Here is a 27375-nt window from a genome sequence, read left to right as displayed (position 1 = left end):
CTACACCAAGGTTTCACAGCTGGATTTGGGGGCAACTTTTTTTCTGGATATTTTGCACGTTTGCAACACAACCTTTTAAGCATGGACAAACTGCTCCTGCTTTCCTTTTGTTTTCACAGTGCAATGTGCTAGCAGTCATCTCCTTTCCTGCAAAGCATGCTAATGTTTTATACCCCTTTGCTGCAACTTTACTCAGGATTTTCTCACAAAACCGTACAGGAACAAGCAGATTTGTAGGTACAATTCCACTGCAGACTTCTACTGTTTCATTACAACCAGCTCTTGTAAAGGCATTTAAAATTGGTCACAAAATGCATGCCTAGCTCTGATGTATTGTCTTTCTTCCCACTTAATTTGCCTTAAGCAAGCTAGTAATGGGTATAATGTAAATTCCCTAACAAGCACAAGGCAGCGTGTTTGAAGTAGCTCACTTGGAGCTTCGGTAAGGAGCTATGGCCTCTTCCAGCCCATTCATTGTCATCTCTCAAAACTGCAACGGAGAGTGTGCCAGAGGGTTTAGGCGAGAAAGGAGGGCGGCTTCGGGGCACAGGGGTAGCAGACATGTCCTGGAGGGCCTTGAACTGTCAGGAAAGTTGGGAATGGTTGAGAGCAAGGAATAGCAAATCCTGAGAGCTGGGACCCTGTAGGCTGATAAGGGGTGTGTGGGACCTCGCGGGACTTCAGCTGGTTTAGAGAATCACTCCAACTTTTGGGTATTCACCTGAAACTTGCTTCTGCTGATACCACTGCCACCATTTTCCTTCTCCCTTGTCTAGCTACAAAATGTCATGTTGTTCTTGTAGACATAATTATCTAATTGTTATTTGAATCCTCCTAAACCCTTTCGCTGTTCGTTCAGCAAGTTACCAGCGAGGCTAATGACATCAAGAAAATTGCTCTGAAAGGAGTTGCCTGTATACTGTGATCTATCATAAATATAGATGAATGCAAAGTAAGATGCTAGGCATAAAATGCAAATGAGCGAGCAATGAGATTCAGTTGTTCACCAGAGATTCAGATCTTGATGGAGAAGCCTCTGTAGGGCTACCAAGCAAAAAACAGGCTTATGTTTCAACTCCCCAGCTGCTGCTGAGTAGGGACTGCAACCTGTCATAGAGCACTAATTGAACAGGATGCTGCTGGAAGGAAATATGTGTCAGTGCCAGTCCCCCAGTGAAAAGCCATAAGGCAGATTCATGGAGGAGCAACACACAAAGAACAGCTTGGGCCAAAAATGTAGCCTCGAATGCTGAAAAAGTCAGGAGGGTAAGCAGCCATGTGAGAGCTTTCCTGTGGCTGGGAGAAGTAAAAGAAGGTTAAAATGCCCCAAAGATTTAAATGGCCGCTGCGAGGGAAGTGGCAGAAAGACTGCTGAAGGGGCTAAACAGCTGTCGTGGGAGGCAGTAACTCGGTATAATACAACTTTATTTCACTTTGCATCTTTTATACAAACCATCACGCACACCGTTTCGCTGGCTTAAGCACCCCAAGACAGCCAATGGTGCAGGGCAAACTGCAGGAGGCAATAGAGGGGGAGCAGAAACTGCACCCCTGCCAGCCCACCTCCACCACGGTGGGGGGAGACGAGGAACCAGACGCTTCTTACAGCAATTTTGGAAGCACAGCATGTCCAAGCACCTGAAACTAAACTTCATGTTCTGTGATATTTTAAAATATTGTTATTATCTAATTTTGTTCCAAATCAGAACCAGTGCTCAAAGCACTGAGGTCTCCTGGTTAGCCAGCCTGAAACACTCAAAAGGACCCTGAATTTCAAAGGCTTTTCTATTTGCCTAGCAAATCTTTCAGATGTATCTAAAGAAATAATCACAGCAGTCTTTTGATGAGAGTAGTAGTTTGAGGTGGTGGAAGACTGCTTGCATTAATGAACCCTGCAATCTTTGGTCAGCTTGAGCTAGCAATGTCATTCCACAAATAAAGATATGAGATCTTTTTCATGCCTATCCATGTTTGTGTCTCAATTTGGGCATACAGAACACTCAGTGGTGTTAAAACCTATAGAGCATGAGCCACAGAGGTCTGTAAAAGTTTTGAGAGAAGTTCACTCCAGCAACATCTCAGAAGCAGGCATGGGCAGTTTAGATATGAGTTTGCTGTTACAGGACTGCAAAGTCTTTGATCAGCTCCCCTGTTTCTGAATTTATTAATATTTGCATCTCACATTTTTTTAAATACATTGTGAATTATCTCCTAGGTGATTAGCACCTAAGACTGAGATCAAGAAGCCCGTCTAGGTGATAATTTTAAAAAATATTTGTGCTTTCACTTGTCTGATGGGTTAGGCATCTTGCCTGTGGGCAGATGTGTGGTCCAGTTACATAAAACTTACAAGATGGGGTGTTTTTAGCTTTAGCCAAGAATATCTGATTATTTGCAGGTAAGATGATATTCTTGTGTGGTTTTATTCCCCTTTTCCTCAAAACATCACCTGTACGTACCCTCTAAATCCTCCAAAGTGTGCCGAGCCTTGCAGAGGGATGTCTGCAGGGCCAGGCACAAGCCCACCCTCGGTCGTGAAACTCTCAGCAGAGTCCCAAACATACACTAGCGTGTCCTTGATTTTTCCACTGGTTCCTGCCAGACCCTTTCACTTTGGCTTGTACCAAAGTGAAAGTAGGAGCACAGCATAAATTAGGGAGATGTGAGGAAAGATAAAACGTCCGTGGGATATTAGCACAGGAAGAAAACCTGGGAGCAGCAGCGAGAGCTGCAGGAAACGAAGGACACAGAGCCTGGAAAAGATGCAGATGGGTTGTGGGGATCAGCAGCCGATACCGAAAGGGAAAAGGGGGCAACGTAGTGTAAGCTCTTTCTGTGTATAAAAAGTCATTCTGAGTTTGAAGCAAAAAGCCAGTACTATTTTTCAGATAAACCGTATTGTGATGTACACTAGGAGAGTTTGGTGTTCCTCAAACAGACTTATTGTGTAATTCAGACAGCTTATTATTACTAACTATCCCCTCATTAATAAACTTTGTCCCTGCGAGGTGCTAGGATTAGGTCTGCAAACCACTTTTAGTAAGGGAAAGAGATTTTCTATTTTGGATATTGTTTTCTGGTCCCTAAAACCTCTCCTGTCAAAAATCAGATAAGTTCCTGGAATTGCCCTTATTGCAAGGATGCTGGGGAGAGGCCCAGGGAAACAATTCCTGCTCCAGTAGTGTGGAAAAGTACTTTGCTGCTGAATCCTTTTCTTTTTAGGGTACAGCCCTGTTAACAACCCTATCTATATCTTGCAGAAGAAGAAAATCAACCATAACCTAGCTGAAAGGGGAAGGATACAAAGGAAAACTTAGAGGGGAAATGTGGAAATATATTTTTCAAAGTCTCTGCCTTTTCTGAGCTAGCAGCTATTTGAATATGACTGTTGTGCAAGAATCCACTGATGTGATTTAAAAATAAAAAGACTCTAGGAAAATACCAGTGGTTTTCATTATTTCTCCATTGGGAATTTCTGGCTTCGTTAGTAGATTCAGACTGCGTTGTTAGCAGCCAAATGCTGAATACTAAACAAAGCATTTCCTCCTAAATTAAATGAAGCTTTTGAATTATGCAGCTTTAATGCTCACTCCTTTGCAGAGAAGAAAGGGTTACAGCATGAAATATTACCTCTCTGTGAGAGAGGAGGGATTTAATTTCAGAAGGCAAGATCTTACAGCATATCCTGACTCAGACATGCTTTTACTGATTCAGCCATAGCATTCACTTGGAAAGCTTTACATCATGGCCTTGGCAGACTCCCAGGCTTTCCCAACGCAGGCTGCTATTTTTCCTTTAGCTTACCAAAAATAGCCATGCATAGATTTAGTGTACTTGGTTTGCTGGTGTTTACAGGCGTGTGAGTGTTGTCAAGATTGCTCTGGGCAGGCAGAGACTATTGCAGGTCAGGGAAGAATGGGGGAAATACCAATTTGCTTTGCAGGCAGAGCCACCCACCCTACAGTCTGGGACTCTGGAGGCCTCCAGGCATCTGGCCTGTGCGCTTCTCTTACTCATTGTGCTGGCTCCATCATCTGCATTTGTGTTCTCAGCTCACGGCCAGCCTTTCTGCCTGCTCATGGTGGTTTCCAAGGGGTTAATCGCTCCCCTCCCCATGACCCCCAAGGCACACTGACCATTAGGACAAAAAAGGTAGCCGTGACTTTCTTCGGAGCAAGGTGTGCCCAAAGTCCAGCTCTAAAATGTTGAGGAAAAAAGAAAAATCACTTGCTACACAAAGGGATGAGCATCACAACATCTCCTACAGATTTGCTGACCTCTTTCTAGGCCCTTTTCCTGCAGCCGGGAGGACAGAGCCTCAGCTGCTATCACAGCTGTCATGCATTACAGCTCCTGGGCGGATGGAGCTGCCTTCTGCTTCATGCACTATGATGCGAAGTGACTGACACACCCCAGTGCAGAGGATCCTTGGGTATGTATCACAGAAAATTGTGAAGGAAGACCAGCAAGATGCCTAAACCAGGACAGCCTTAATGCTCAGCTGCCAACACAGGCATCCCCAGCACACTCCTTGTCCGGGGGGCACGGCGAACACCAGCACTACCACGCTGGCCACCACAGGACTTCCTAAAGCAACATATCTAAAAGGCAGTGCTCCTGCCAGCATCCAGGCTTGCGATATAGACTGCAATTTCAGAAGGAACACACAGTTGTTCCTTGACTGTACAAGGCAGTTGGCAATAGCAGTGAGCACTCAACGAGGTTTTCCTGAGACAGCTTACCTAAAACAAATCACAGCAAGAGTTACAGCAACAGGTTAGCACATATTTTCACTTGAGCTCCCTACCAGCCAGCTTCAACAGCTTCCTAGCATGACTGCAGAAGGATGACATGCTCCATGTCCAAGCCCAGCATTGTTGCAGTGATCACCTCCAGTATAAAGAAAAAAGGACGTGACAACCTCGTAGCTTTTGGCCCAAATTCTTTCAAGTAAGTTATGTGAAATTATTGTCTCAAGGCCTGGAAGGCTGGTGAACAGGATAACTGCAAAATGTCATCAGCTGTCATAGCTCTCTCTGCTGCACTTCTTGTCTCATTGGTCATCACCACTCAACACCTGTGGCACAAATCCAGAGAGAAAAAAAGACCAAGACCTCGTGGCCATATGGTGTGTCACCGTAGTGTACCTGCTCTTCACTTCTCTGACCCTCCACCAGGGAAACGCTGTATCAAGCACTAGTCTAAAATAGGCTTCAGCTTGAATCTCACCTGGAGTGTGAGTCCTGTTGTGATGGCATTAGTGCAAATGCCTCAGTCAGAGCTCACCTTAGGAAGGCAAAGATGCTGAACAGATCTGGGAGCATGGGAAACAGATTGCTTTTGGATGTATTGAAAGTCTAACAGGGGAATTGACTGCCTCATTTAGTGACTGGAGTTTTCTTTGATTTCTTGTTCCACACAAACAATGAGGACGAAGCTCACTGTCCAGATCACTTCACCCCAGGGTCTTTCCCTAACTTTTTTTTAAATTCATTTACAGAAGACCTCACTTTCCAAGTGGGCAGAAACAAGTATATCCTCTTGTGATACCACTTGTGCCCATATCCTTTCAGTTGCATGGTCTTCTCCTAACAGCACACTCTCATATTTCATCATCCAACACCTTCATTTGTTATTTTTCTTTCTTTTTACAGGTGTTGCTTATAAGAACTGGAAAGGGCAGGATATCTGTGAAACCTGACAAAAGACGGTTTCTTTTACCTAATTAAATGTATGGGACAGAAAGCAGTGTATGTACATCATCTGTCCCTGGACATGTATACATATATGTGTGTGTGAGTGCATATTTTGTTTTCAAAATCTTTCTCAAATGTGCTCTTAAATGCTGACAATGCAAAACCAACAGCCCCATACAACTCTGGCAAGTTAGAAAGTGTAGGTTGGGCAGCCAGCACCAACCTTAATAATCAAAAATAACTGCTTGGGTCTGAACCAAGTATTTTCTCATCAGTATGCAGCACCAGGGTGTAGGAGGAGGCAAATGAGGAGTGGGAGGATATAAAACAAACAGTGAAAAGGAAAAATGTCAACTGTGCTCTGGCCTTCCTTTCTGCTTCTCACAGCCCACCCGAAGCAATGCAGTTGCGGTATGTGACGGGCTGCGTACAGAGCCGGGGTAGCACGCATACAGCTGAACACATCTGGTGAGCAGTTGCCTGGATTTTGTGCTGCGAGTCAGCAAACAGCATCCACATTTCTAAGCGAGTCCTCAGCCATTGTTGCAGAGTGGTTTATGACTTAACTTTTCCTTTGTAATAGGTTCATTCCTCCATCAGCCATACTGCTGTCGCTCTTTCATCTTTGCCTCCCCGCTCGCTACAGCCTTCATCCACACATGCGTACGTACAGTCAAACACTCGGTGACTCTGTCGGAGAGGGAGGCATTTGCAACGGAGGGTTTGATACTGAAATGCTAAATCCCTTCCCCTCCTAAGGCCGCTCCCTTCAAGGCAACCCGTATTTATTTAGGCATGAAACACCAGTTCACAGGCCTGACTTTGGTGTTAAAGTGGAAAACTATGGCTTCAGTACTGCCGGGTACAACACAAGATGTATGTTAATGTTATTTCTTGGGCAAGCTAGACTTGCATAAGGAAGTGTAAGAAAATGGACTCCCTTTTTCAGGTTAGCCTCACTGATCCAGAAGCAGCACATCTGTCCTTTCCCTCTTTTTGGTTGTCCATGCTACCAGAAGAGTGGCTAGGGACAGTTTCCTCCTCTCTGAGCTTTGTTTGCTGTAAAAGATATGGTGGAGGAGAAAAAAGCCATCACACGGGCTGCTACTGGTTACTGTTCCCATTTTAATTATTTCTACTTTCTCACCCTGCTAAGAACTGAGGTTTCAACGAGGCTGGAAGTCAAAAATAGTAGCGTGAGGAAGGTTCCAATAAAGAGAAGAAAATAGCGAGGTGTGCAGACACGTATCTGTGAGCTGGCCCAGGTGTAGGACAGGAAGAAAGGTTGGAGAAGAAACTCTCCCTGGGCACTGGGGGTTACACCAGACAAAGAACAGAGATACAGCCATGGAAATACAGCTGTTCACATAGAAGATGTGATAGACTGGCAAAGTTAAATCGCTTCAGAAGCAAAATTAACCGTGATTACTTGATGCAAGACATCACTCAAACCAATCAAATTGTTATTTTGGGAAATCATAAATTTGTATCCAGAGTCAGTTTGTCACTCATTAAAATCTTATAAGAATGATTAGGAAATGATCTTAATAAGTAAATGTTCTCCTCTTTTTCATTTAATAGCTTAAAATATAAGATGATCTCACCTGGCTTTTACATGACCCCTGACCACCTTGCAGGTAATTATTTTTATTCTCATCCTTACTGCTAGGATTGGGCCCAGTCTGATTCTTTCTGGCACAAGCCTAGCTGAAGTCTCCTTGCTACCATCTTTATCAGGATGAGGAGTATTGCCCCAGTACGGTACATCTGTAACTCATTTATGCCGGCTCATTGCTTGCTTCCCAGGGCTAGGGGCAGAGTAATGCTGCTGTGACCATGAAGTACATGAAAAAAAAAAAAAAAGGAAGAGGAATCCTTATGAATCCTTGTGAAACAAATGAAAGGGGAGTAATCCAGAGCAGCCTTCCGATTCCTCCATATTATAAGGCAAATTATTTTGGTGGTTACATGTAATAGATGGAAAATGGTTACTTAGGCCACTTCCAGCAGCCTTTTTGGCTCACATGAAAAGCTGTTCTTGCTAGGAAATCCCCTGCAGGAGGGACTTCACAGATCAGTTCGCTGGCTTTTCATGTGTGCTGCATATCTGTAGACTCAAACTGGGGACCTTATTTTATTTTAAGGAGCTTCTGTGAGAGGCACCATTGTTAAGATATGCAGAAGTAGGCACAGTCATTATTAAAGTATCACTTAAATTACATTTTCAAAGGGTGACTTCGGTGCGTATCACTTCTTTTGACTACACAGGGCATATTTTGCCCACCAACTTATGACATGTTTCTGAGTGAAATATTCTTCTCTTTCCAAGAATTACCCTTGCAAAATGATGGACTGGATCTGTACATGGAAGATCATGTAAGGATCATTGTGTCCTTAAAACTAACAGGTAAACCATACTGGAAAAACCATAAATCAAATTCTTCAGAAGACAAATTTAAAGAAAAACAAACCCCAAACCAACAGTTTTTTAAAAGGACCAGTTTCAAGTGCAGGTTACTGTAATACAAATGCAGCAGTGGATTCACTTTACCTTTAAATTTTACCTTTCCTTACACAGAGCTACAGGCAATTGAAAAGCTGTTGAAATCTGTACTTCTTAAGCCTCCTTTTCAATAGAATAACTACAGAAAACCCAAGGGATTCAAGTGCCCAACAGGTTAAGAGCAGTTTTATTTAATACATTGTCCTGCTTTGCTGAAAGAGAATGGTGATCTCTTTAAGAGACCTTTTTGATTTGCTTTCAGCTCATCCCTGCTTCACAGTGTAATTCGCTATTTCTTTCTCTCCGTGTCTAGAAAAAAAAAAAATAAATGCCAGTGTGACACATTTTCAGAAAGTGACAACATGGTTTAGAAACTGTCAGTACCTAATGAAGCATTTCAGCTCCATTTTATAAGCTGTGATTATCACGATCATTTTACTGATACATATACGGATTTGACATCTGCAGCCCTTTGACCTTTTAAATAATCTGGTCAGCAATATTGCCAGTATGTAGGTCAATTTAACCATTTTTTTCTAGGTTTTCTGGTGGTTTTTTGGTCTTATGCTCTGGGTATATTTTGCTTCTTCCCTGTAGGAAACAGAGCAGAGAAGACTTGGAAGATTTTCAACAAACTCAATTATAAACTCAAGAACTTTTTATTACTTACTATATTTGTTCAAGGCAATGCATCATGTAAGTAACACTGACAGAAAGGCTCTGACCCAAGAATTAAAGCACAGACCAGAACTATTGCTCCTGCTGCTCTTAGGTTATCAAAATGTTTGGCTAATTGTAACTCTTCTCATATAGATCTTGAGATGACAAGACTAATAATGTGGCTGTAGGAATAAGGAGAGGAGCAAAAGGAAATGAAAACCCAGGGATCAAGTTCTGGACTGGCATTAGGAAAAAGCCCAGCTAACATTTCTGAAACCAGGAGTAATTAATGCTTTTCTCCAGTTTTTAGACACATTTAGTTTGGTACCATATGAAAAAACCCTGTGGGTCAGGTCTTTCTGCCTGCCTTTGCACGGCATTTGCTCCCATATGATTAGCTCGGATTCCGTGGTGGGATTGTAGTGGTCCTGGCAATGCCTAGTGCAACCAAGCTGCTGACGACACAAAGTGGGGAGGGGGACAGTGCAAGAGCTGCATGTGCAAACCCAGGACAGCAGCTGTGCAAGGCACGCACACCTCGCTTGTGCGTGAAGGTGCAAACCAGGAGATACATGGATAATCACAGAGCAATTTGGGTTAGAAGGGACCCCAGGCTCAAGATTGGCCAGGTTGCACAGGGATTTGTCCATCAAGACTGTAGTCTTGTACTTACAGATGTTCACTGTGGTGGCTCGCGTTTTCGTTCCCTGGAAGGCAGCTGATTTGGGTCCAGATGTGACCTTACACAAGTAACCGCGACACTGAGTGAAGCATTTGAATGTGTGCCTCGTTTAAGCATGCAGGTGGTCCTGGTGAAGTTCAGATGCTTTCAAAATGCCCCCACGGAGACTTGGACTGAAGTGATTTCACATGATGACTGTGCAGTCTGACACACAGCATGAGTGGACCTCATCAACAGTTCGTTATCTGGCTCATAACAGAAATCCTCAAAACACTGATTGGACAGTGTCCCCATGCCTTGATTACTACAAAATTTTGCTGTTAGTCTCAAAGATAAGGAAGCAAATATTGCATGATGTGTCTAATGATTTTATTTTCCTTAGAAAAAGGAGAAAAAGAGTTGGTTTACACTAAAAATGTATTACTGTACCATTGTTCCAGGCTGGATGGAGATCTGCAACTAAACTTGCTCTTCAACAATCTTGAAAAGCATTTTCCAGACCAAAACTAAAAGCATTTTTTGATGTTTGTGAAACGGTTGGTTGGTTTTCAGCTTGGTTCTGCTATTCTAACACATTAAGTACAATCTTTTCACAGAAGTAGGTCTGTCTACCCTTTTTCACTTTGAAATCAAGGTGGTTGCTCAAGCAGCCAGACACAAGGAGTGCAGAAGACCTCACACAACTCCAAACCTGAGTGGAGCAGCATAACAAGTGCTGTAAGTGATGATCACAAGGTAAGTGCCACAGCATTTGGACACCTCTGCTAGATATTCATGCTGTGCATTAAATGCTTTCCTAGATATACACAGTGCTGATGGTAGGTTTAGCACCACGAGTCACCAAAATCAAGTGAGGTTTATTGATTCAGATGCGTGTGTGTCTGTGTCTGTGTGTGTCTACACAGAGGTACTTGCATATTTAACAAATTAAATAAATGCCAACTAGATTTTAATATCAATTTATAGGTAACTCGGCTTTTTGCAAATGCTGGTTTGTGCCTCTTCCTGGAAACCACCTACAGATAGCCAAGAACTAAAGAAACCTTGAAAACTGTCATAGCAACATTTCAGATTGCAGTTGGGAAGCCTGTGCAATATTGGTGCCTTGTTTCAAAACTGACATCCAAAAATTCAAGTTTAACATCCAGCACCTGTTCAGTGCTTTTCTGAATCAGGGCCATTCACAATAATAGTCATTTTCCCGTGCTCTTACTGCACAACCAATTTTTAACCCATGGGATGCATTCGCAACAAAAATTGACCAAACTATATTCTCATTATTAATTGCCTGGTGAACTTTCCTGAAATAAAATATGCTCGCTCTCTTTCACATGAAGCTATAGCATAATCTTCAAAAAGCAGTACACACAGATGGGAACTCTTTCCCCTTTTCAGTGTTCTTTGTAAACACATTTTTCCTATAAGAAATGATGAGATGAAATTCATTCCTGGAACGGTGAGTACAACCCTGTGTCAGATCTCGAGGATCTTGTTTTCATTTTCCAGTTACTGTACAAATGAAATAATCATGAGTGCCCAGTGAACAACTGCGCTGGGTCAGAAGGTCTTCTAAATTATTAGCAGTTCATTGCACCACAAAATTTACTACCACCTACCACAGTCTAGGCAGGGATGTACAACAGATTAGCTACTAATTAAGGACTAACCTCTCAGCTGAAGTAGAGGCAGTGAAAACACTCTCTTTTAGACAAGCTGGTGGTCTGATTCCAAAGTTCACGAATGGGTCTGTGGCTCAAAGCAGCAACACCTTTTATTTTCAAGCAGCAGAACTAATGGACAGAGTCAGAAGTTCAATTGCAGTGCAAAAGATTGGAATATCGAGTGTCACTTAAAATATACATTATGCATTTTGTCTTCTTCAGCAAAATCTCCTGAATTTCTCTTTCTCTATTTTTCACCCCAAAAACTCTGTGACTCTACCGGAGCCCTGGACAAGAGCTACACACCAATTTTCTGCCTCGCAGCGAACACTCCTTGTAGAGGAGCCAGCCCACCCACCCGTGCCTACCGGCACCCTTGTGCCTGCCGCAGAAAGCTGTGGCCACAGGTCTGCTGCTCCAGAGAGGCTCTCAACGCTCTCCCAAGCACAGCACCCATTTTTTAACACCTCCGTCTGCACCCAGAACTGCATGCCTGGGGTTTCTTGTCCATTTAAGTTCAGTGTCTAGGACCTGACATGCTGCCCTTGCTGTGTATTGCCCATAACTGTGCAGCTGCTATACATCTCTGTGCTGTTAGCCATGAAATGAGCAACGGATGCAGAGGTCAAGGCCCTTTCTTAAACTTTCTTACCATTCTGCGAGAGTGCAGGTTCATCTACAATTGTGCTTATTGTAAGGGCTGAGTGTAAAATGTGGTATGAATCAAGAAATCGTAATCTCTCTGCTTTTGATGTCAGATTTTCTATACTCAAAATGCACCTTGAAAATGCAAATTACCTTCTTTTCTTTTAATTTTTCTTTCTGTATTGACCCTAGTCATAGAGTCATCTCTTCATCGATTTTCTGGCTAGCATTTGTAAAGACAAGAAGCCACTCGCTTTTTCCTCATGGGCTGTTTTATATCACGGTCTCCTCGCACAGCCCAAGAGAGCACCAATGTCCATGAAGGGACTTTGGACAAGTTCAAGAGAAGCTGGCTGAAAAGGACATAAACAGTGGAAACCCCCTTTGGGTTTCTTCATCCTATAGATTCATCTTCTTTTAAGTTGGACTGGCTTAAAATTAGCGCACGCATTGTTTCTGTCCTCTTATGCGGGCAGAACACTTGCAGACAGCAACCCTATAAAGCATGTGTATCGTCTCTTTTTTTTTTTTCCCTTTTTTTCTCTCTTACACAAACCAAAACACAGACACACACACACACACATGTGCACACACAGAGTCACAGCTTGTCAACAGCTTTAGCAAAGTAAAATACAAATGATAATTAGAAACATGTGACCGTAGGAAAGCAGCACAGAAACTAAAAGGTCATCTTTTTTCCAAATGACCTAATTAGAAAATCCTGGAGTGTTGGCTACAACATAATGGTTTTACACAGCTTTTTAACATAGACTTCCTGTTTTAAAACAGCGCAATTTAGTGCTCCTGCGAAAAAATATGAATTGGCATTTAATGCCAGCAAAACTAGGCCTCACAACAACACCTGCCTCAAGCAATCTCCAGCCTGTTAGATCTATCAACAGAGCATTATGGATTTGCCATCCCATAATGACCATCGAGAAGCCCACGCCAGGACCGCTGCCAGCTTACGAGCGAGCCTGAACAGGCACTCCAGCATCAGATGGAGCCAGCAGGCACGCGGGGCTCACACACATCCCTGCCTGCACCGTCCGGCTGGAGCATCCTCACCTTGGCTGAGCCGGAGGCAACAGGCGGAGGAGAGGGGGCAACGGAGCAAGGAGAGGAGGTGGAGGCATGACGAAATGCAGAAAAAGATGGGAAAAGGAAGGTAGGGGCAAGGGCACAAGGGAAGGAACGGAGGAAGATTTCTTGACCCGGGCCATCTCAAAGAGAAGAGCATGGCATATGGCTGGGGGATTTGCTGAGTTTAGTTTCACCTCCTCACTCCTCACTCCACGTTCCTATTTAATAATTTTCTTTGTTCTGGTGAATGTGCATGCCATTTACTTCTGCAAAACTATTAATCCCAACTTATTCATCGTTTAACGAAGCTATATTTAGTTTATGGCTTTTCCTCATAAATCAAACCCTGCAGGCTCCTCGATTTTAAACAGTTTAATTATGGCAGCTATTCCCAAGCTGTAGGGCATGTCCCCACCACGGTGGGAGTGCAGGGGGCTGCAAGATCGGCTCAGGACAGCAGCAAGGGGAAGACGTGAGCTGGCTCCCAGGCTGGAAGCAGAATAACCAGGACACCATGGGTCTGGCCTGAGCTAATTAGAGAGAGGGACAGAGTTCACGGAGGAAGAAAGAGCTGGAGAAAATAGCTTGGGAAGCACTGAGTTAAGGCCATACTCTGGATTATTAGAGGCAGCCAAAATAGGTTTCTGTGAATTCAGCTGAAGAGAAGCCTTAGTTTTCACATGGCAGACAAGCTTAATGCTTTGCAGCCATCGTAAAGGTGGGAGGGACATGAAGTTTGCGCGTCCCTGTCCCAGGGGGCTTAGAAGTTCTCTGCTCATAGTGGTTTCATTGGGAATCGACGGCATTGCCCATTTCTCAGGCAGTCTCCATGTCCCATAGGATTGAGTTGGATGAAGCAGCATGGAAAAATAATATATACTGTGCATGTAATGTGCTGCTTAACCATTTTTTCCAAACTTACAAAAGCATGTGATCTTCATTGAAAACTGTGTACATGCCAAGTTTAGAGCTTTACATTCAAACTCCATTTGAGAGCCTGTAATGGAAAAAAAAAAAAAAAAATACACACTTAGTTGGTAAAAAACCCATAATATTTCCCTGGTTTCATTGTTCTGAAGGATTTTATTCAGCTGTTCATTTTTTTGTTTGGTCTGGTTTGAGACGAACAAATGTTAAATTTCAACCTCAAAGGTAATTTTACTATGAAAGCCACTGAAAATAGGGTTAGAAAAATAGAAGAATTATAACAATAGTAGTGATAGTACAATGATATTATGTATTAATGATAGTTTCCTCGTGGTAATACCTTTAGTAATAGTGGGTATCCCATCCATAATTAGACAGAGACATTCAGATATACTCAGTGCTTACAATACACAACCCAGAATGAATATGAAGCATCAGCAAGATACCGTATCATTCGTAATACAAGTTATGTGAGTGCCTGAGGTTAGAGAGTGGCAATTTACATCTTCCCTATATTGCACTGGAAATGTAGCCCTTATTCTCAAGACTCTTCTTTTTTTCTCTCCATATGTGCAAGGGGTAGTGAGTCCCACTGAGGCAGAATCAAGTCCCTGTAAAGCATTCACACCTGCATGGGGCTGTCTGTTGATCTGGGGAGAATCAGGTCACTAAGACGTAACTTGGTTTCAAAGACTGAAAGGTACTAATTTTATATGCCAGTAAATCCATCAGATCACAAGGAGACTGAGGAAATGCTTTTATCTTTAAAACGACAGGCATTAATAATGTTACCAGAATTTCCCTTATATATAACTTTAATAGTTTCGGGACTCTTCAATATCTGCACAATGTGAAAGCTTCTGAAATATAAAAGGCAGTGTCCCCTTCAGAGTTACTAGCGTAGCCAGCATGGCTGTGGGAAGATGAAATACATTCTCGGGAAAAAGAAAAGGTTGGACAGAAGAGAGGAAAAGCCATAAACGTTTAAGAAGACATATATTATATAGACACTCATACTGACAGCATTGTAGCTGGTTCCATAAAGAGAAAGACCAGCTCCAGAGTGGGGTTGCAGCCACCAGTTCAAGCAGGGAAGATTTGTGCTGAATGCCTGCTCACAGGTGCGCATGAGACATGCATTTCAAGACAACCATTGCTAGAGACCTTGCAAAGTCAGTGGGAAATTTACTACCCAATGCAAAGCAGGGTCCATAGGAAACACTCTGGGAAGCCTGAACCACAAGCTCCAAGTATGACCTAGATGGGAAATGTCTGGCCTGTTTGATCAGAGCAACATAGTCTCTGTAGCTTCCCTCAGCCTTTCTCAGACAAGGTCCTGGGAGCCAATGGACAGAAAATGGCTGCTTAAACTCAAACAAAAGTGGACAAATAAAGGACTCTGTTGGGATTGCAGGTTGTGTTTTAAAAATCTCAGGTTAATGGGTTGTCAATCTTCCCTCCACCTCAGGATAAGAAAAAATTACAAAAAGTATTTCTTTTTATGTACATGCCGTCAAAGGAGTTCTGCGCTGCGTACTTCTGATATACATCTGCTTGGGCCACAGCAGTAAGTTCATGACAAGAACATGATAAGCACAATCTACCTTTGTGCTCACTCAAGCCTCTAATAATTTCCTAGCAGGGTGCCAACATGCATCTCAGCTGGATGAAGTTGGAGTGAGCATGCCATGACCTGAAACGAGACTAATTACTCCCTGAACTACACCCAGGATGAATTTCTCCCGATACACGTGAGAATTAGCAAGGAGAAAGTACCTCATGGGCAGAATATAATGCAGCAATGGGTTGCGTGGGTTGAGTGGACATCCTTACAGGTAGTACTTGCTGGCTGCCCCATGAGCATTTAGTAGTCTGTCTGGATCATTACTTTTTTGCTCTTTTCTTCCCAAGCTAATGGAGTTCTACCTCCTTCCTGGGAACGGTTCAGTAATGGAGCTCTGCAGGGAGTTAGTGTCCCTGCTTTTTTGTCTTCACGCCTTACTTAATCATCTCTCTAATATAGGACCTATATTAGCTATCTCATATAGGAGCTGAATCTTTGCCAAAATATGGCAGAGCTCAGAGGGTGGGGAAGAGACATCACAGAAGCAGCAAACCACACAACTTTTTGGTTTTGCAGCGTGAATTAGTTACTACTACCCCACACCTGCTTCTCCTTAAAAATCAATGAGAAAAATATCCCAGTAAAATGATACAGGTGAACAATCAGGTTTATTTACTGAGGTTCCTGTAATCTGAACTTCTGTTCTTTAAGATACTTTTCATTAGTATCACGTTAGTACAGCACACTGAGATTTTTATAACAGCAGCAGCGATTCATTGCCTTTGTTAAAGGTTATTTGAAAGTGTGCGCAGAGCAGATCTATAGAAAGTCTACAGGATATTCCATTTGGTTCGTATGATTCAAGCTCACTGCAGACTGTACAGTCACAGCTTCCCATTTCTGCTGGAAATACTACAAGCTATTATATTTTTTTTTATTAGCTATAATGTACAGATATGGAAACTGAAGGATACCCAGCTCCTTCCACTTCTCACTTCCAGTCGCCCACTCTCTCTTTCTTTCCCCTTCACACACACACTTCATTGATCTGAATTCTACATTTCTTTTCATCAGAGAACAGATTTAGTTGATCACAGAACGTTGCTCATTCCAAAGTGGAAAGATTTTTGCTTTGTTTGGCAATGGGAAGCATTTTTAACAGGTTTGGGCTTTCAAAGTTCACATTTCATAAACTAAATGCGTGACTCGACCGAGGCGGTATGAGCAGAAAAGGCAATAGACTATGCACAAACAGCTCTGTAAAATAAGGTTCTTCTAACACTGATTGCCTGAGTATCAGGTTTACAAAGTTTCTTAATTCACAGAAATCCTGTGTAGAAATAATTGCTGTTTTTTCTCCCAGCCTATTTTTTTAATTTTTTTTTTTTTTACTTTTGTGCTCACTGAACACCAAACCAGACAACTGGCAGTGTCTGTCATTGCTGTCTGATTATTAACAAAAGCTGCCAAGTTTACAGGGTCTGCACAAGGGACTAACTTGTTTCTGCCCATGTACCAGAACCCCAAAACACTCCTCCTGCACCGACGTGAAACACTGAGCGCCAGCTGCAGTGAGTTAAACCCCTGCTCCTGGATGGACTCGCGCAAGCGTCCCACTTGTGGCTGACAAAGAAGAAAATGTTGCAAAGGTTATCTGTGCCTCGAAGGCAACACCAGACCCAGGAACTCACAGTTTTAAAGCTGTCGCTTGGGGACTGCTGAACATGTATATTATGACTGCAGGAGTGAAACTCAGAAGCATGGCATGCAAGAAACAGTTCTCACTAGGGGCTGGGAGGAGAATAATTCAGAAGAAAATCTTTCTCTTTTCAATTTTTTTTTGTCTTTACATAGCCAATTCCATAGCTATATTCCTCAGCTGCTGGGAAATCAAACACAGAGATAGTTCCCGGACTGTGTAAAACTGGCATCCAGAAGGTGCAGGAGGCTGGGGGGGGGGGGGGGGGGGACGGGACAGGGGACCCCTGCTAGTGCACCCATGGGGAAATAAATCGGGAAGCCACTCCAGCAGAGCCCCATGCTGCCGCAGAAAAAGCTGCTTGCAAATCTACAGCGGGTGGGAGTATGGCTCTTCCTCCAATGAGCAAATCCTGCTCCAGGGGGGTATGTATAGAGGTCGTGTTTTGGAGAGTTTTTCCAGGTTTCTCCACCCTCCATGGAGAAGGGAAGCAAAATGCTGGGTGGTGGAAGAGCAGACAGCAATGCACATGAAATACAACATTACAGGCACACTGGGGGGCATTAGGAAGTGGCAGCACTGCACTAAAGTTACCATTCCCAAAGATTTTAGTCCACCAAGAATAAAATATGCTGCTGTAATCGATCCCTGCAGCTATGGCCCCACTGGTAGCTTGCTCCACAGCTTGAAGGAGCCGTGCCCAGAAGGGCAAAGCATGGTGCAAGGTGAGAGGGAAGCTGTAAACTTGACTTTAACGCAGATTTTTAGTCCTGTAGAAAGACAATAAATAACTTGGTAATCATCACTCCGGGCAGGGAGCATTGCCTTGCGCAGGAGAGGTCAGCAGGACAGTGTGTTACAGTTTCTGGAAGTCACGGTAATTACTGAAACAAGAACTCCCTATTGTTTTAACATCCGTATCAGCCTAGAAGGTAGATTTTGTCCTCCCTATCATCTACAAGGGTCCTGATACCTGGCGTGGGGAACCGTAGGCAAAACCAGAGCCAAAATCTTTGGGCCACGGAGCTGGATAATCAGATTTTCAAGGAGCTGCCTGGCGGAACAGCCCTGCCAGGCAGGACTTGGTGCCACAGGGACCAGCAGATGCCCAAAATCCTTGGAGTTCATCACAGCAGTACTTGCACCTGGAAGGAGGAGGAGTCCTGTGCTGCAGCTCCACAGGAGTATCTCTCGCTTGGTTAATGCTATTACAGAATAAATGGTCTAGAAAATATGGCTTATCATGGTAGTGCGGGTTTGGGCAATGCAGTGAAGGTTTGCCATGTCCTGCTCGGGGCTGGCACAATCTCCACAGCAAGGAGTGCTCTGGGCTCAGCGGCTCCGTATCCACAGTCAGAAATGACCCAGTAAGATCATGTTGCTCTCAGATCAGGCACGTAGAAGCACACGACATGCCAAAGTGGTGCTTCCATGTCCACTTCCAGCACTGTCCTTATGGCTTGTGGCCAGGGGTGGGGGAGGAACAGAGGTGTTCAGAAGCATCAAGCATCTGCCAGCCTTACTGCCCTCACAACCTCAGGCCAAAGCCAGGATTTTACAATCAACGTCTTTTCCATAAAACCACCCCTGAAGTTCTTCCTCAGGGTTTATTCAGTTACATTTCAGGCCAGTCTGTGAGATTTCCTGAGAAAGAGACATGGGGAAAGGTGTACAGATGCTGAACAAGGATCTCAAACTTTCTTTTTTTTTTTAATCTTCTAAATTGTTTCCTTAGTGGTATTTGGACCAGACAGCATTTGCTAAGACAAGTAGCAGCTTGAATGGAACATGCCAATGAAACACACATGCACAAGTTATGGCTTGTTAGTATTAAAAATTATATTTTTCTGAATCAGGGTCCTTGACAGGTGGACAACTTTTTGATTGCAGTACGCCTTTGGATGGCTCAGGCAGAAGCATCTTTCTCTTTCATCAGGAACTTAGGTCTGTTGTATAATGATATCTCATGTCAGGGATTTGCAAGATCATGATCATATTTTACTGGAGTTGGTAACAATTTACTAATTATTAACTGCAGGTTTCTGAAAAACATTTTTCTTTTAATTAAGTTTATTTCTTACCTTTCCTCAGCAGCTGAACTGAATGTTCACATGTAGAACAAATCCCTGCTAATTTGGCTTTTTGCTGTTTTTTTCAGGTGGACTGTTAACCCATCACTTTTAAGGCATTTTTACATTTGCTGTATTTTTAGAATCTTTACTGGGCTGTTTAATTACTTGGAAGGTTTTTTTCTTTTAAAGCTAAATAAAAAATTTGTTCCAAATCAAAAGTTTATACATTAAAAGCCATGCACGCAGCCTCTTGTATCTGCACCTACAATTTTGTGGTTGGAATCAACTGCACATGATAATTTGGCGCTTGGTTTTATCAGCATTTTTGAAACTGATCTTTGAAACTAAGCATCTGGCCAGTTGTGAGTAAAATTACCCAGTTTGCACAAGTAATTGCAGCATTTCAATATGAAGCCTCGTGGCTCAGTTCTGCCCCATTCAGTGTCACAGGCAAAATCCCACTGATTTCTATGGCAGGCGCAGACTAAGAGCATGTGGGCACTCAACTCTCACAACTGGACAAAACATAATCTTTAAGAGCAGGGCTTCAGTCATCTGGTCTCACCTTACTGACATGCATGCAGATTATGAGCATCCAGGGCTTCCTTCTAGTTTTGCAAAACTACACCATCACCACAAACATCTTTACTACCATTTGTGAAATACTTAAGCCAGAGTCCTGTTGTGCTGGGCACAACACGTGCAGAAGTCAATCATTACACCAAAAAAAATTTATAATCTATGTAAATATCTACTATTCAGGGTTTGGTTTTTTTTCCCCACCCCAACCCTATCCCAGCTTATTTACAGCAGAATTTAAGTCTTCATGTTGAGCCTGCTGATGAGGGTAGCTCAATTTATTACATCAGTTAGTTTAATTTTACAACCTTATCTGAAAAATATCCCAGATTGACTTTATAAATAAGAAAGCTGGTTACAAAAAATCAAGAGATTTAGGGTTCATTTGTTTCCTTTTTTTAAAAGAGCAACAGGCTGAACTTAAAAAGAGGACATCTAAGTTAAATTCTCAACTTTGCCAGAAATTCCTTGTGTACTCTCGGGGATTAATTTCATTTCTCTCCGGCGCTTCTTCCCATCTTCAACAGCAGCATAAAAACCTTTTCTTTTTTCTCTCGCATCTATTTAGCTCCTTAACACTTCCTTGGCCTCTTGCTGTTTCTAATGATCTTAATACTTCCAGATGCCAACGTGATACAAGTAATAACCACAGGTTTCATACGATCCCTGCTGGGGCAGTGTGAGACGGACTAGGTCTGATGGGTTTGTCCCAAGGTCACAGAGGGCTCTTTGGGAATGAGATGCTTTAGGAGAAAAAAAACAGTATTGCATTAGGAACATTTGCCAAGTCTTCAGCCAAAGCCCATAAACTCTGTATATCTTAGTTTCTCTGTATATACAGGGGGGAAAAAGAAAGAAAAAAAACTTTACCTTCTAAAAGGATTGTCAGTAGTCATCGTCTCATGCTCATGAGGCTCTCTGTTAATGGGAGTGAGCTCCACAGAAAAAGCCCATCAAAAACAGAGCCTAATTTTCCCACCTCGTGAATTTTGTCTTCAGTTATAAGATCACGGTCCCTTCCTCCACGATACTTAAATCTGCCGTTAGCTGCAGTAGGGCTTCTCAAAGCTCTTTTATGACTGGAAAATAAAAACCAGAAAATTTTAAATCAGAAAGTAAGGAAATACTCTTAGGATATCAGGAAGCACTAAAGGAAAAGAAATGGGAGACAGATTCGCATTAATATGTGTGAGTTCAAAAAGAGGTTTTCTTTTAAAATTCTCCTCCAAAATGTTAGTCTGTATAATGAATTGGACTAGCAGGTATGCTATAAATGTAGCAACTACTGTAAAATGCCATAAAAATGATGGGTTAACAATCTAGGTGAAAAAATAGTAACAAGTCAAAATAACAGTGATTTGATCTTTCATGTGAATATTCAGTTCAGTCTGTGTGATGAGAAGTAACATTAATGATGAGAGGATATAACTGTCAAAAAATCCTGGGAAAGAAACTTAATGGAAAGGAAAATATTATTCAGACCCCAATGCTGGTAATAAGTAAATTATTACCAACTTTGATAAAATTGTACAATTAATATGTAGAAGTGCCATAAAAGCATGTAGAGTCTCTAGCATGCAACATGAGCTGTTGCTTAATAATAGAGGACCTGTTTTAGTCTAAAACTTTCATAAATAACATCTTTTTATATTGTCCTTTACATTTGGAAAATTATCCCATTTTTCTTGAGAACTTTTCTTAGGGTGTTAATAACAGAGCAGAGAGTTTTTGAAAAGGCTTTTCAGAGATAATCTTCTCAATTTTTTAAGGAGTGACTGCACTTCTCCTTTGATAGCAGCAATTTTACTTTTAACTGCATATAAGTTGCCCTTGACTATAATGAGGTATATTAAGGATGTAAATATTACATAGGCACGCATCTATAAGTGAGTCTATGGAGCACATGAAGGGTATGTACAGGTTATCCACAGTTATTCAGGACTGCTTCTGCTGTTATGCAGATATATATTGAAATGGTAGCTGAGACACTGTCAGACATCTTTGGAAATATACGTAAGTCATAATATACAGTCAGTGCGTCGTATAGCAGAGCTGGTGCAGACAGCCTTTAAGGGATCTTGCTGCAGATCCAGAAACGCTAATTCAAGCCATGCCCCAGACTCACTCTGAAGCCAGCCTTCATGTCTTATCACCCCAGCTGCAAAGAGTTAGGGGTCATTTAGGATAGAAAGCAAAATCAACCAGATGCGAGCCTTTGTGTGCCCCTTCTTTATGCACCTACTTTAAGGAGACTTCAGAAACTGTCCGATGGTGCTAGCCTCAGGTGAGACTTTCTTTTAATATGATAATGATGAACATGTTCTTAAATGTTACAGCAGGGATATTTACAACATGAGAACATCTCGCGGGAAAATCTATTCCAGAATAGGTCTGTGCAAGAGGGGATGTTTTCCTACATGCAAAAGGCTTGGTTTGCTTTCATAGCAAATTCACGGTGCACATCAGGGCTCACCCAGAAACAGGGCTCCCCAGGCAAACTCCCCCCCTTCGCTTTCCTTCACAGAACTGGCCCCAATGATAAACAATAAACGTTTTTCTCCCGTGACCTGGCAGACAGATGGAGCGTATAGGATAAGCCATAAAAGCAGTATGGTGAATTGCAGCAACATCTGACACATGGAGTTACCTACAATGTCTCAAATGGGTTGAACTGGGATGAGATCTGATATCAACCAGCTATTGAGAAGATGATCTTCTCCATCTAGGAAATGCTGCCAGAAATGCAGTCAGCAGAAACTATACGGTAAATGAGAAGAAGCCAGCACAGAAGCAATGTCCTTCCTCTCCCAAAGGCTGCAGTTTGGGTCCGTTCATCTTGTTTTTCCTCCCCGAACGAGACCCAGCTAATAAAGCACCATATAATGTATTCAGATTCCTGTGGTAACAGTGGATCTTTCTTTTTTGCATGACATTTTTTCAAAGTCAGCTTTATGTATATGATTCCCGCCTGCCAAATATCTGCCCCATTTGAAATCTATATCTAGCCTGAAACATTGTGTTTTGCCCTCTGGTTGACCGTCTGCGCCAGTGAAAGACATCCTTGTGAAGAAGTGCCCCTTTGCTCCTGTGGTTACCAATACTGTTCCACACAGTTTCCAAGGGTGATGCTATTATATTGCTCCAGCCACTGTATGCACCCTATTGAGTAATTTATTGGCCAAGATCCTAACAGAGGAAAGGCCTGTCTAGAATCCTGCTGAATTTTAAAAGGTAGGAATATTGCACTTCATAACAAGCAGCCATTAATGATAACCAACAATATAATTCTTATGGAATTATGCCTTGCATCTGCATCAGATTCCCAAGCATAATAAAAAGCGAACCAAAGAAGTTAACCTCTTGTGCGCCACGCTTCCTGGAGCGCAATTACGGAATGGTGGAAAGAGCGTGACCCCGTAGCTTTCCAACATTATAATTAGCATTCCCCATACTGAAGCCTATTGTCTGGAGGACAGTTTTGTCTCTCCTCTGTTCTGACTTGTGCAAAATTACACCCCTAAATGAGAGTTCATGGCCCTTTCTCAAAGCTAGCCTTTTGTTTTCAGTGCAGTCCCAAAATCAATGGACTGGCAGGATGTGCAGCATACACCCACAGGGTCAGTTTGATGCTCATTCACTAGATACATACGGTGCATTGTAAGGATCTGTATGAGATAACAATGATTTTCCACTTTTCAAATCTAGCCACATGAGATTAGGGTATTCGGCAGAAAAATGCTGCCAACTCTTTATGTCATCCTGTTAATGGCGAGTAGCAGTCTGTACGTTTTGCTTGGATTATAGAGCAAAACCTACTTAAAAGTCTTCCTGTTTCTCTTCCCTTGTATAAATGAAGCTGTGCATTGTACCTCATTAAAACAAACTAAGGTACCTCATTAACACCCGCCAAGAAGTAGTTTGAATGTCAGAATTGGAAGCCTGTATAATTCTGACACGAAAAGTTTTACTGAAGAAAAGCTCTGTTTAATTAAGGAGACACTGACAGGTTTTAGCAAAAGATTAACAATCAGAAGTTCAGAATTTTGCCCAGACTGAGGTCTGGTGAAATATCATGAACCCTACCTCAATCTATTTTTTTCTTGAAAATTTCTGGCTGTAGTAATGAAGGGGTTTCAGTTTGTTTTCTTTTTTTTCTACCATTATGTTTTTCATCTCTCCAAGGGTAATGAATGGACCTGCACGGGCAAGTTTTCCTGAACCTGGCACCAAAATAAGCAGACTGATTTTCAAAAGCAATCTTCACGTAAAGCTCTGACAACTCAAGTGAAGGAAGTCACTAGATAACACTTCAGATAGATGCACTGTTTATAAAGCTGTTTTCTCATGGGACCCTCACTGGCGCACTGGGTGATCAGCACTGTTAAAAATTGGGAATTTACTTAAGAATCTAACAGAGATTTAGGCGCAAAAATTGAGACTCCTATTCTTGAAAATCTTGCATTAGAATTTCACAGATTCACTACATGTAAAATTGTAATGAAAAACCTCAGCTTTTTCTTATGGATTTTATCTTTCCTGCAAAGGTGGTGTCAGAAAATATAAAATAATTACAGTGTTACTGTCATAAATCCCCAAATAAGTAGGAATATTGTAATCCAGACAATAGCAACCCTCTAAAGCAGAGGCACAATGGCTGCTGCCTGCTCAGAAACGTTGGTGCTACGTGTGGTACTGTACAACTTTATACTCAGTTTGCCTCAGCTGCCTAGAATAGAAAAATCTGAGCCTAATACAGTTTGAGTACTGTGAGTACCCATCAGTTCAATTTCTCTTCAATGAACCTTTTGTCCTTAGGAAGATTAAAGAGCTGGCAGCACTAGAAGCCGAAGTCTACCATTTATTGGGGCAGGGAATTAACAATTTACAACATGATCGTGCTCCAAAGGATGTTGAGATGGTGCGCATCGTGTTAAGTTGGTCCAGGGTCAGAGCTTCGGACCGTGCCAGAACCATGCGATACAGGTATAGCACACACTGAGCTGAAATCAGCCTCGCTTTTGCCTGGGATTTCCAAGTAGATGTAGGCAGTGTGTTAAAGGTGGAAAGCCAGCATCTGACTACTGAAGCTTTTAACTTATGTGGTGCCTTTTGACTCATTTCCCATCTTACTCATAGCCAGAGCTCAGTGAAAAATTTGTGGTAAATAATTAACACAACAAATTTAGCCTTTTTTTCCTGCTCTGCAAGCAAATAGTGATTTTTCAAGCGAATTTCTATTCAAATTTATCAAATGCATGCTGCACAGTTGTTTGGTTACTTCATGGCTGAACACAAATAGCTCTACAGGCATAGTAGATGATCGACTTCTGAAAGGCGACCTATGCTGTCTAATTGTATCAATTAACTAGGAGTTTTAGCCTTACTTTCTGTGTGAAGGATTAGGAACAAGCTGTACAACTTTCCACCAGTTCCCTCCTTTTTTCTGGGAATGGTGTGTTACTAATTTTTCTAACTCTATGAGGTACAGTGAAATTAGTTTTTTCTAGGTTTTATTTTAATATTTACTATGAATAGTGAACCACTCAATGTGTTCTAAAACTTTCTTTATTTGTATTGAAATAAGTAATTTATTTTTAGTGGTCTTACACAGCTAACACCTTCTTTTTTTCCCATGGGGATGAAGGAAAGCATGGCACACACCACACTGACGTACAGCCCTTATGCTGGCACTAGACAAGAATTTTCATTATAAAGTTATGTTAAAAAGTTATCTGCTCAGCTAATTGCAACAATGATTTCCAATAAATTGACCTCCATAAAAATATTTCAATTTCCTTTTGATTTGGAATCCAAGATTTTTCTGAATGGCTTCTTTATTTTCTGTCAGGTTTACTTTTGTATAGTTAGACAAGTTGGATTCCTATATTAATGACAAGAAAGTTAGTATTGTGAGCTTTTCATAATTTAATAATAAATATATAAGTAGTCTTAGTTCATGAGAATTTTTAGCAATTGCATGCAGGGGCTTTTGAGGCATATAGCTAACCCCTCCCAGATTTGCTCCTTTTATACAGATGTATTCAGAGAAAAGAGTTGATATTAAGTTTGTTTCCATTATTCAGTGCCAACTGAAAAAAAAAGACGACCTTGAAAAAAAAAAATTGACCTGTTTTTTAACTTCTGAAGTTCCCAGTCCAGTGCAGAAGTTAAATGGCTTTGCTTTTCCACTGTGAAATGCAGAGAATGTGGTGGGAACAGAATAGCAAGGCAACTCAGCTGGAAAATATCTCAGATAGATGAAATATTTGTCAAGCAGTTTTCTCATGTGAATATGCCTCTAGTTGGTATATGCCAGTCACTAGAGCATGGCATTTGTTTTATCTTCTGTCCCAAGGATTTATTTTAAAGGAAAAACTGCTGTGTAAGGCATCAGAACTGCGGAGAAAACAAAGCAACACAAGTTTAACAAGAGCTTTATCTTTCATGAGGCTAACAGAAAGAAAGTCAAGTTTTAATATCCTCAAAGGTCCTTTTTTCAGATAAGAATTTTATAACAAAGGAACCTTAAGGCAGGTTCTCTTTCTTCTTCTCTGTTAGACTTGTATTCATTATTGCCAACAAGGCATCATTTTGCATTTTTTAAAGATGCAGACATCAAATATGATAGTGCTGAATTTAAAATGAATAACAACAACTATAATATTAAAAAACATGTTTTCCCCAGATGTGCTGATGTCTCAATAGAATCTTTATGCAGAAAAGGAAACAAGGCACATATAAGTGTTTATCAGCTTTGCAGCTTACAAAACCAATGTCCTGAACAAAGACAGCAACATATCCAGTGGGTGTTATCTGATCAAAAACATTCCACATGTACAAATCAAAGCTAGGGGGAAAAAGCCATATAAAGGAGAGATAGCTGAGAAAGCAGCCACATTAGGAAAGGGTCTACTATTTAGACAGGCTTTAAAAAAGGCAAAACCAGAGCTAAGCAAATCCCCCCTTGGAGTTCATGTTCTCACAAATAGGTCTCTGAATTGGCTAAAGATACCTAATGATTCTGTTTTCCAGCGTGATGTGGACACTAACCTCTCTGCAGGGCATATTTGAAGGTGTGCATGGACAAAAAAAGAGAGAGTTAAGTCCAAGAAGTCATGCAGGCAGCAATTGGATTAAATTAATATTATAATTAATGTTACAAAAGGAAATATTATTAACATTATGAAAAGAAAGAGCCCTGTAGTACATTAATGCATAATACCTGCACCATCCCAATTTACTGCTGACCCTCATTGGGTAAAAACAGTGTCTGTTTATTAGTCACCTCCTGGATGAGGCAGTAAAGCAATGCAAATGAGAGGGGGTCTTTTCCCATAGGAAAGTTGCCCAGTTACTGGCTCTTTCCTCTCCAGGATGACCATCCTGGGGATTGTTTCAGTTCTTATTTGTAAGTTATTTGTGTCTCTGACCATAAGGGTTCAATAAATAGTTCAGTCAGTACTGAAACTAAAGAAGCTGGCTCATTTGCGTATCCTCTCTGACTTACTTTCGTACCTGAGGTGTGAATTCTTCATGAAGGTTTTGCTGGGGTACACCCACATAGATGAGCTCTCTGCCACCTCTGTTCTTGGGGATCCAAAGGA

The sequence above is a fragment of the Phalacrocorax aristotelis genome, chromosome Z, assembly GCF_949628215.1.
Source record: "Phalacrocorax aristotelis chromosome Z, bGulAri2.1, whole genome shotgun sequence".
Taxonomy (NCBI): domain Eukaryota; kingdom Metazoa; phylum Chordata; class Aves; order Suliformes; family Phalacrocoracidae; genus Phalacrocorax; species Phalacrocorax aristotelis.
This window is presented reverse-complemented; position numbering follows the sequence as displayed.